Source organism: Montipora foliosa, chromosome 10 (genome assembly GCF_036669935.1).
Source record: "Montipora foliosa isolate CH-2021 chromosome 10, ASM3666993v2, whole genome shotgun sequence".
NCBI lineage: Eukaryota > Metazoa > Cnidaria > Anthozoa > Scleractinia > Acroporidae > Montipora > Montipora foliosa.
The window spans coordinates 154,475-163,771 of NC_090878.1; the positions used below are offsets into that span (position 1 = coordinate 154,475).

Sequence of the window (9,297 nt, forward strand, 5' to 3'; positions counted from 1 at the left end):
GTTTGGATTCCAATCAAAGATTTTATTCCTTGTTTCAACCAATTGAAGAAAAATATTTGAAACATAGGGCCCTCTGCATGCTCAAGGCTATTTTCTCCAACACAAAGTACAGCCATTCTTAAATGATGCAAACCTACATGACTGTGTTTCTCATAATTATGGAGCAACCAATGCACTGTTTATGTAAATTAAAGAATAAGGCTGTGATTAAAAAATGTATATTCCCTCCACGTTTTCTGATCACGGCACTTAATTAAACCCATTCACTCCCAAAAAGCAATTGACATGTATATGTTTTTTTTTCTTTCTCCTTGCATTGACAAGTACACAAGAGTTGAGAAAATTTCAATTTATCACTTGAGGGTTTTTGCTTAAACACATTGGCAAATTCTCAACACTGGCAATAAGAGCATTGTATGGCAGCCGGTGGGGAGAATTCACTCTTAGATATTGGGAGTGAAAGGGTTAATTAATCAATAGGTTGCTCTTAAATTGTGAGTGGCAAACTCAAACAACAAGTCAATGAATGCATACTCGTCTCCGTTCCCATCCTCTTCTGGATCATCTGATGTTCCTTGTGGCTCTGAGGGTTCCCCTGGAGATGTTTCTTCCCTGCAAAAGGCCGAATAGTACGGGTGAAATTTTGAGATCAAATGGTCCTCCTGATCTCTGCGCGCATTTTTCTCAGGCAAGCGACGTTATAAATAAGTCAACCATGAGTTTAAAAAATGTGTACCTGGCCTCGGTGTCCAGAAATTCGCTTTCTATTCGGCGACGCTTAGATGGTTTGCTCCCTCCTCTTACCTTTCCTCTTTTGTGGGACGGCATGGCCTACTTGAAACTAACAGTATCACGGTCGGTGTGAGAATGGATCACCTTTTACGAGTGAGAGATTAAATTGGCGGCGTCGGTGCTTTTTAGGTGCGCTTCGTCTTTTGGCAGAAATTCATGTTGGGTCAAAAAACAGCCGGCTAATTTCTTTTAACCATGCGAGGGTAATTTTAATCGTCTCGCGCTTAGCAAGCGGGCGCCTCAATTTACAGTGCTTCTAATGGATATGGACCGCAATGGCAAGTCGCGAACAACACTCTTGTTTTCTGTTTCATCGTTTTATTTGTTCGTCTACAGAAAAAAGGCGTTTAAAGACTGAAAAACTCTTCTCTTGGCTTCTCCATTTTGGCTAACTGACTTCCGGTGCGGCTCAATGTTTACGTCTGCTGCCTTTAATTGAATTAGGCGCCTTTTGTTCCCATCGCGAAATTGTTCACAGGAACAATGGAGAGATGATTGACAGGTTAATTGCCGCAAATAACTGGAAGGCAAACGTGGTGTCGGGGAAGAGCGTTTTGTCTACGCCGAAGAGGAGCACGTTTTTCTGCTCCGAATTGCTAGTACAGGGCAAGGAAAAAGGTTTGCGTGCGTGCGGGCCATTCGTAGCTCGTGGAGAAACCTTTCCATCCAAAATCCTCTCCTATTTGCCAGACTGGGACGAATGCAAATATGCGCGCTTTACTTTTAGGCCGTGAAGCCACATAATTGACACGTCCATCACACGGTGCGCGGCAAGGGCTCAAAAGAAAATTTCCATCGTTACTTTCCTCGCCGACAATGGTGGCTTGTAGTTGCTGAATTGCATTGCGCAGTTACAATAAATATGGAATTTAACTGCAAGCGTGCGAGAATACCAGTCTTCCCTTATATGTCCCTCCAAACTCAAAATTGCTACGCATAACTTCGACTAGATCCCGTTCACAGAGTCCTGGAGTGGTACCATACGTTTCGAGAAATCTTCGGTCCGCAAAGAGAACACGTCCCTTATTAACCGTTAGGAAAGGCTTCTCTCTCACAGATAAGACAACTTCTTTATACACGCTATTTCCACTCAGCTAAATTAGATCTCTGAACTATCAACTAACAACCTATCTACCTAACTACAGTTACAAAAGAATAAATTTTAAAACAATGAAAAGGTGTAGTCTTCGGATTCCGTGTTTAAATAACGCTATAAAAGCATCTGAAAAAAAAGACTCTGGCGTCTCAATTTGCAGTAGAGAGTCACATAACTTTTGGGTTTTTGTGATAGTGATCTTACGGACGGTGCGTACTAATTCAAAGGTATTTTTGCGCGGTTTACTGAATATGCGGGAAAAGCAGATCTTACCAGAAAGAAAATTGTGGGTAACCACACCTTTTTCGAAGTTGATTAATCAACAATATTTGTAAAAAGAAAGAGCTTTCACATACAAAGCAATGTACGGCGTTATTTTCCAAATTGAAGCTTTCTTATCTCCGAACAAATGCGTGGTTTTCTTTTTGGATACCAAGAGCACTTGTCAAGTTCTGCTTTCTCCGCCTAGTTTTGAACGGCGCAAAAAAATATCGCTGTATTAATAAGCACCACCCATAGGAAATCCGAGTATTTCGAGTTGCGCAGAACGTATGCGCAATATCATCGACGGGTTTAGTTGTGCTTGGCTTGTTAGCTCAGTGCCGAGGGAAGCCAAGTGGCTTATGAACAAAGCCGTCGTAAAATAATACCAATATGGTATTAAAGAAACGAACATCTAGATATGTCAAGTTAAGCTATGATGCTCGCAGTTTTGGACGCGATATTTAGCAATTGCATACGGACATCGGAAAAATTCCAAGACTTCAACGGGATTGGAACCCGTGGCCTCGCGACACCACTGCGACGCTCAAACCAACTTGAGCTATGAACCCACTGACGTTGGGTGAGAACTGCGGATATGAAATCAAGTTAAGCTAGGATCCTCGCAGTTATGAACGCAATTTCTTAACTTGATTTTATATCCGCAGTTCTAGATATGATCCATTTCATGAATCATTTCATCGTTGACCTAGATATCTTATTTTGCATTTATTCAAAAAGGAAAAAAAAAGAAAGACAGGACCAGAACAAACAAGAGAAAAGAAACAATTATGAACAAATATGTAGCTCCGCTTGTAGAGATTGTGATTAACTAACTGACGGTATCTTCCCAGTCTTACTAAACAAACCAAAATTTTCGCTATTTTGTATGTCCAGACTTGACGAGTTGAAGAATTTTGGACCTTGGAACCGAATTGAGAAGTGTCGAATTTGAGTTCGACAAGGAAATATGTAAAGACAATTTGGAGTTTTTTGTGTTGTATTAGTGGATCTGACTAGTAAGGGAGAGAGAAAACATCTCTTGATCGAACAAAAGTGGGAAGTAAACCTCTCTCCAAAAGATACATGAATTTACCTATCTGGCCTCGGTTGTTCAAAAACTAGTGGATAACGCTATCCGAGAAAGAAAAGAATGTGCGTTTCACTTCGTTTCACTTTGGCGATTTTGCCTGGTGCCATGAAGGGGCCGCCATGAAGCGTTGCCGGCATCTCAGATTTAATAGCACAAAAAAAGATAATCATTACGAAAATAATAATAAAAATAATAATAATAATAAAATAAGTAAAGGAATAAAATGGTGATGGACACTAATTCACATGAAGTTGGGTAATTAACGAAACAAACGACTCAAATACTGTACTTGGATTATCAATCTCGAAAACGGTCAATTAATTAAGGCGACGCTTTCCTTCCGAACAAAAGAAATGCGTTTCACTATAGCGATCGTGGTCCCAAGGGGACCTCAGATTGAATAGCACAACGAAAGATATTCATTTCCCCCCATGCAAAAACAAAACTGTTATGGACACCAATTCACATCGCGACATTGCAGCTAATCAACGAGAGAAACTATACACCTATTCGAACTAAGGCGGTCACTCGAGAAGGGTGAATGAAATCCACGCTTTCCTACAGAAGAAAAAAAAATTTCATTGCGCCTTTTTCCCCGGGGATACGAGAGAACTGATTGCTACTCAGGTTTCCATGACGACCTTGTCATCTCATCGCCCGCGCGCGGCGTGCTTCCGGTTCATTTGTCGCATCTGAAGATCAGAGTCGCACTCGTTCTGTCATGGCGGTGAGAAAAAATATCACCGTGGTGGAGTACGATATCACTTCTAGCGAAGACAATCTAAGCGAGGTCGACTCACAGGGGCGAACCTCTTTTGTGCTAAGTTCGAGTAAGTTGTCGTCGCCGCTGCGAGGCGACTTCGTTGCGGCATGCAGTGACGAAGAGTCGGACGAGACCCAAGATTTCGTGGAGGCCGCGAGTGGCTCGGAGAAAAGTGACAGCGAGGAACCGAGTTCCTCTGGTGGCGATTCTTCTCCTTCTTCTCCTTCTTCTCCTTCTTCTCCTTCTTCTTCTTCTTCTTCTTCTTCTTCTTCTCCTTCTCCTTCTCCTTCTCCTTCTCCTTCTTCTTCTTCTTCTTCTTCTTCTTCTTCTTCTCAGGCAAAAGGGACACAGCCTGCGAAAAAAGCTCCTCGCCTGTCCAACGCTGAGAAAGATGCAGGCGAGGGACCGAGTTGGCGTTCTGAATATTCCGATTCCTCCGGTTCTGGTTCTTCTTCTTCGGCCTCGGAGGAGGAAGAGGAACAAGTCAAGGGCGGCAGTCAGCCTACGGAGAAAGCTGATCGCCCGGTGGTCCCAGCGGCTGCTTCGAAGCGCAAGTCGTACGCTCTAAAACTGCAACAACTGCCGCCAGACCTGCGCAAGCTGTTGGGAAAATGCAGGTCCTTCTTTACAAGAGAGCATTCCCTGGAGAGAGCGGGCCCCAAGGTTTCGAAGAGCACCTTCGACAGAAACCAAGAGAGAATCTTGAGTAAGTCGCCTCTACAGTTTCCCTGGGCAGAGTTTCATTTCTCGCTACGCGCACAATCTTTGCGCATTTGCTAAGCTAGCCATCACGGAAGGCGGCGCGCGAGCACCGTCCTTCTCTCTAGAACGCACGCGGCACAGCAAGAGCTGACTGTTGTTTTTTACTACTTTCCCTTCACAGGTTTTCTGGGTTTCGCGCATGTGAATGGCCACGATGTCTCGTGCAAGGTACTGGAGAGCATCACCGCCGTTGAGTCATACCTGGATCATTTGCGGGTGAGTCCATGGTCTTTCTAGCTTTTTTTCAGGGGCACCCAACGATAACCTTCGGTGAAATATGAGAGTTCGGGAGGTTCAAACTGTTCTACTAGGCATTTCCGTTGCACGTTGCCAACTTGCTACAGATTTCTTTACTAAAACATCACCTAAAAGATTCGTTGTCGCAAGGGATATCTTTTGCTAGCAGTTTCGGATGAGCGAATGGTTGGGTCGGAAGTTCTTAGAAGCTGAAGTAACGTTCAGCTAGCAATTTCTTAAGATGAAGGTATCATTCCCTACAATATTCGGACACTTCAATTTGGAGCTAAGATATACGAACAGATCAACATTTTTCTAGGTGATCACAACATCTCTTCAGATAGTCTTTATAGATTACAAGGAGCCTAGAAATGGTCTGACAAAGGCCTTTGGCTTAATTAATTGGCTCGCTGGGTGCCCTTGTGTGTGTGTGTGTCTCTCTCTTTTTCTGGGTTTCGTGGTTCTGTCGGCCTCGTGCCGATCGCTTTTCCTTGGCGCGCTCGGCCTTTAAATGAATGGCCGAACCACACCCGACCGCAAGACCACTAGCCCCCAGTGCCGCTCTTCCAAAAGCGTGCCCTAAATGTCGCGAAGAAGTAGGCAGAGTGTTTCGCTTTGTTTGTCTCGCTTCTCAACTCCGAGACAAGCTCGATGATCGGTCCAAGTTGGCTGGAGACCGATGCAATTCGTCGAGGGAAGTGGGAGTAAGTGTAATTTTTGGTAGTTTTCCTCGGTTTTTCGTCACGCTCGGGTCGCCATCTTGATCTGTCTGAAAATTATGCTAGGAACTGTTCTAGTGAGATTATGATGCATTGGTGTCACCACCTCGATTTGCATTGGCTGTTAAGCACGCAGCGAATTCTTGCTTGCTCTAGCTACAGACAATAGATTACTTGTTTAAGCAAGAGAGGACTTCTTTTTCCATGTTTCCCATAACCTCATATGCATCTGAGCGCTTGGGGGAGTTGGGAGAATGGGAGAGAGTTATGCAAACCCGAGACCCGCAGGGTGGGTCTCGCGTTTGCATAACTGTCTCCCATTCTCCCAACTCCCCCCGAGCGTTCAGATGAAGCAATGGCAACCAGGCGAAAAAAGTCCTCTGTTACTTTTATGAAATATTTCTCAAAGATAATTCAACCAATGGAAGAAAATGCTGGTGTTTTTACTTCCTGATTGATTGAAACAGATCTTCTTGACACACGCTCACATTTCCTTCCAACCAATCAAAACGCGCGTCTGACAATGCACAACCTATCCACATTCGTGCAATTTATGCCGTACTCTCATCCAAACACAGCTATTGACCAATGAAAGTGCGCGTACTATCCTAATTGTTTTATATGGCGTTAATTGCTCAATGCTGTGGTAGCAGAGCTAAGTAAACGTAAGTTGAAGGATTAAAGAGGACGCATCGACTCTCTGCGACTCTGAGTCTTGCGCCTAAGCGCTCGTCAGACAGAACTTTATTCAACTTAGAACATACCTTCTTATATACAAATTAGATAAGTAGCCAATTAATTCACTAGTGTGATGATCTGATCTACGTGTGAGATAAAGATTCTATAGAGCTATTGTTGGCCGCCTTTATTTAACAAAAGAACAGAACTCGTTTCTAAATGCCGCCACGAGAATAAGTTTTGCTTGGCAAATTTCACAAGCCGCCAACAATAGCTCTATAGAATCTTTATTTCACAAGTAGATCAGATCATCACACTAGTGAATTAATTAGCTACTTATCTAATATGTATATAAGAAGGTATGTTCTTCTTAGTTGAATAAAGTTCTGTCTGACAAGTGCTTGGGCGTGAATCTCAGAGTCACAGAGAATTGATGCGTCCTCTTTAATCCTTCAACTTTTGTAGTTTATTTGTTTTTTTCTTCCACATATACTTCGCTCTACTACTTCTATGTATCGAGCACTGTTTTACGAGAATCAAGTTTCACACTTCATATATATATATATATATATATAAGTAGAATGATAAAGATTGAGTATCCAACGGTGATGCCACTTGCGAGGAGGATCCAAAAGGATACAAAACGTCTTGACTCAGATAAGTTAATAGGAAGAATGAAAAAATGAGTCGCTGGCGAACTTCTCACAGGTCTGGTATATTATAATTTCGTGTAAACGTTTCGCCCTTCGGGCTTCTTCAGTACACGCTAAAAACTAAAAACTAAAAATACCTGGTACAACTGAACTTGCGCTATTTATACAAAACTATGAACCAAAAGGTGTAAAATGTTTAAAATTACAAAAAAATTATAAAAAATCACAATAATATGTCATGTAGTACGTGCGGTTGGAATAAATCGAGTGGACAATACGTGAGATAAGAAATAGTTAGCTCTATTCCGAAAAAGGCGTTAATCACCAGACATCGAAACTAATAATTTAAAATAAACAACCGGACTTAGTAAATCATGCAATCAGGTGGAGAAATGATGAGCCCAGGGCCCCTAAGAAGTAATGGAATCCCTGAACAGGGCCTGTGAGAATGCCGATCTGCACAGCGTAATTGGAAAAAAAAAAAGCCCAACTGGTTGCACAATTACTCCAGTGAATGATTAATATATATATATATATATATATATATATATATATATTTGAATGAAGATTGGCTTACCAACGGTGATGCCGCTCGGAAGAAGGATCCAAAGGATACTACACGCTTGCACTCGAAAATTGTAGTTTGTGTAGAAAGAGTAAACAGCGAACTTCTTCTTCTTCTTATATATATATATATATATAGATAGATGGAAGAAAAAGACAAATAAACTGAAACAAGTTCGTCCCCACAAACCTGTTTCGTGGGCGCCCACTCAAAAGAAGAAAGAAATCCCCTGAAGAGTGGGCGACCACGAAACAGGCTTGTAGGGATGAACTTGTAGTTTATTTGTCTTTTTCTTCCATATATACTACGCTCTACTTCTATGTATTGAGCACTGTTTTATGAAAATCAAGTTTCACACTTTATAGATGTCTATGTGTGTGTGTGGGTGGGTAGAATTGACGTCATACCTACAGACAATAGTTTTATACATGCATGCACCCAGAAGTGACGTCACCTAATACACTTAAACCAGCAGTTTGATCAGTTTTGTCGTGGGGGAGCTCAGCTCAGCATTATGCGTAATAAAACAATTATTGGATTCGGGTTTTAGCGTGGTAGGGATAATTATCATGGCCTGCAGATAACGCAAACTTTGGCCTCGATAATTAGCGCTATCGTGTGAAAACCAAACCCAAAAATTGTTACTTATTCGTGCGTGGAGTGAAGAGGCAATCTTGCTTGCATGTCCCAAAATATTGCTGCATCGACCCTCTGCAAATTGTTGCATGCTTTCCTTGGTGACGAGTGACCAGAACTTTTATATATTTGTTATTAGATTAATAGATTTTTTCCTGGACCCTTTGGCAAGCCTTTCAATAGTTGACTTGACTTTATATCAAGTTTTCGCAGCAAGATAGCGAAAAACAAACAAAAAAACATATGCATAATTTAGGCCCGACTGCAATCTTCTGGACAGAATACTCGTTTGGACATCGCTCATTCAGTGTCCTTTAAGTTGAGAAGTGCAAGGGCCACGATCCTGCATGATAACCGTGGCAATGACAAGGCTAAACTGGGCAGTCATTGGACTAACCACTTCCTGTCGCCGCTCAGCAAAGCGTCCCACGCCACTGTTCGACGCGCGCCTGCCAAGGAGGGGGGAGGGCCTACTACTGCAACAGTTTGCCGTCTGCCTCGGAGCCTCGCTCTGACTTCGACGGCTCTTCCAAACTCTTGCAGTCTCTAACATTGATCACAAGAAGCCTTCATCATTGTGGCAAGAATGTTTTTAGTATTACTATTAGTATTAGGATTGGTATTATTGTGGTTGTTATTATAATTGTTATTATTATTATTATTATTATTGCCTCCTTTTGAATTTTCTCACACCGCTCTATTTCTGCACTCCAGGTGCAGAAAATTGAGCTGGTAGCACACAAGTTGTCCTAACCCTAACCCTAAACCGATCAACAACCTTAACCCCTCCTTTCTCTTCAGCATGAGAGAGACCTCAGCGGAAAGACCATTGCTTACCACCTGGGCGCTCTCACGTACCCCCTGAAGTACCTTTACCGGGCCCACGCGCCCGAATACCGGGGAGTGAAAATCATCAGGCAAATGAGAAAGGCCGCGACCGAACTCGAGCACCAGGGAGACAGAGACGTGCCCAAGACGCGAGAGGAACTACAATCACTGAATCGCTGGCTGGACTGGTGAGTGAAAAATCGTGAGAGTGACG

At 42.7% G+C, this 9,297-nt stretch overlaps 1 long non-coding RNA gene across 1 annotated transcript in view; it reads right to left on the minus strand.

The window, feature by feature from the left end:
* Positions 1–555: 555 nt before the first annotated feature.
* The window catches only part of LOC137973945 (uncharacterized), a 14,176-nt gene continuing 5,434 nt past the window's right edge, over positions 556–9,297 (minus strand). Inside the window, exon 6 of the long non-coding RNA XR_011117345.1 lies at positions 556–612. This is a non-coding gene — a long non-coding RNA (uncharacterized lncRNA). The remainder of the gene's footprint in view (positions 613–9,297) is intronic.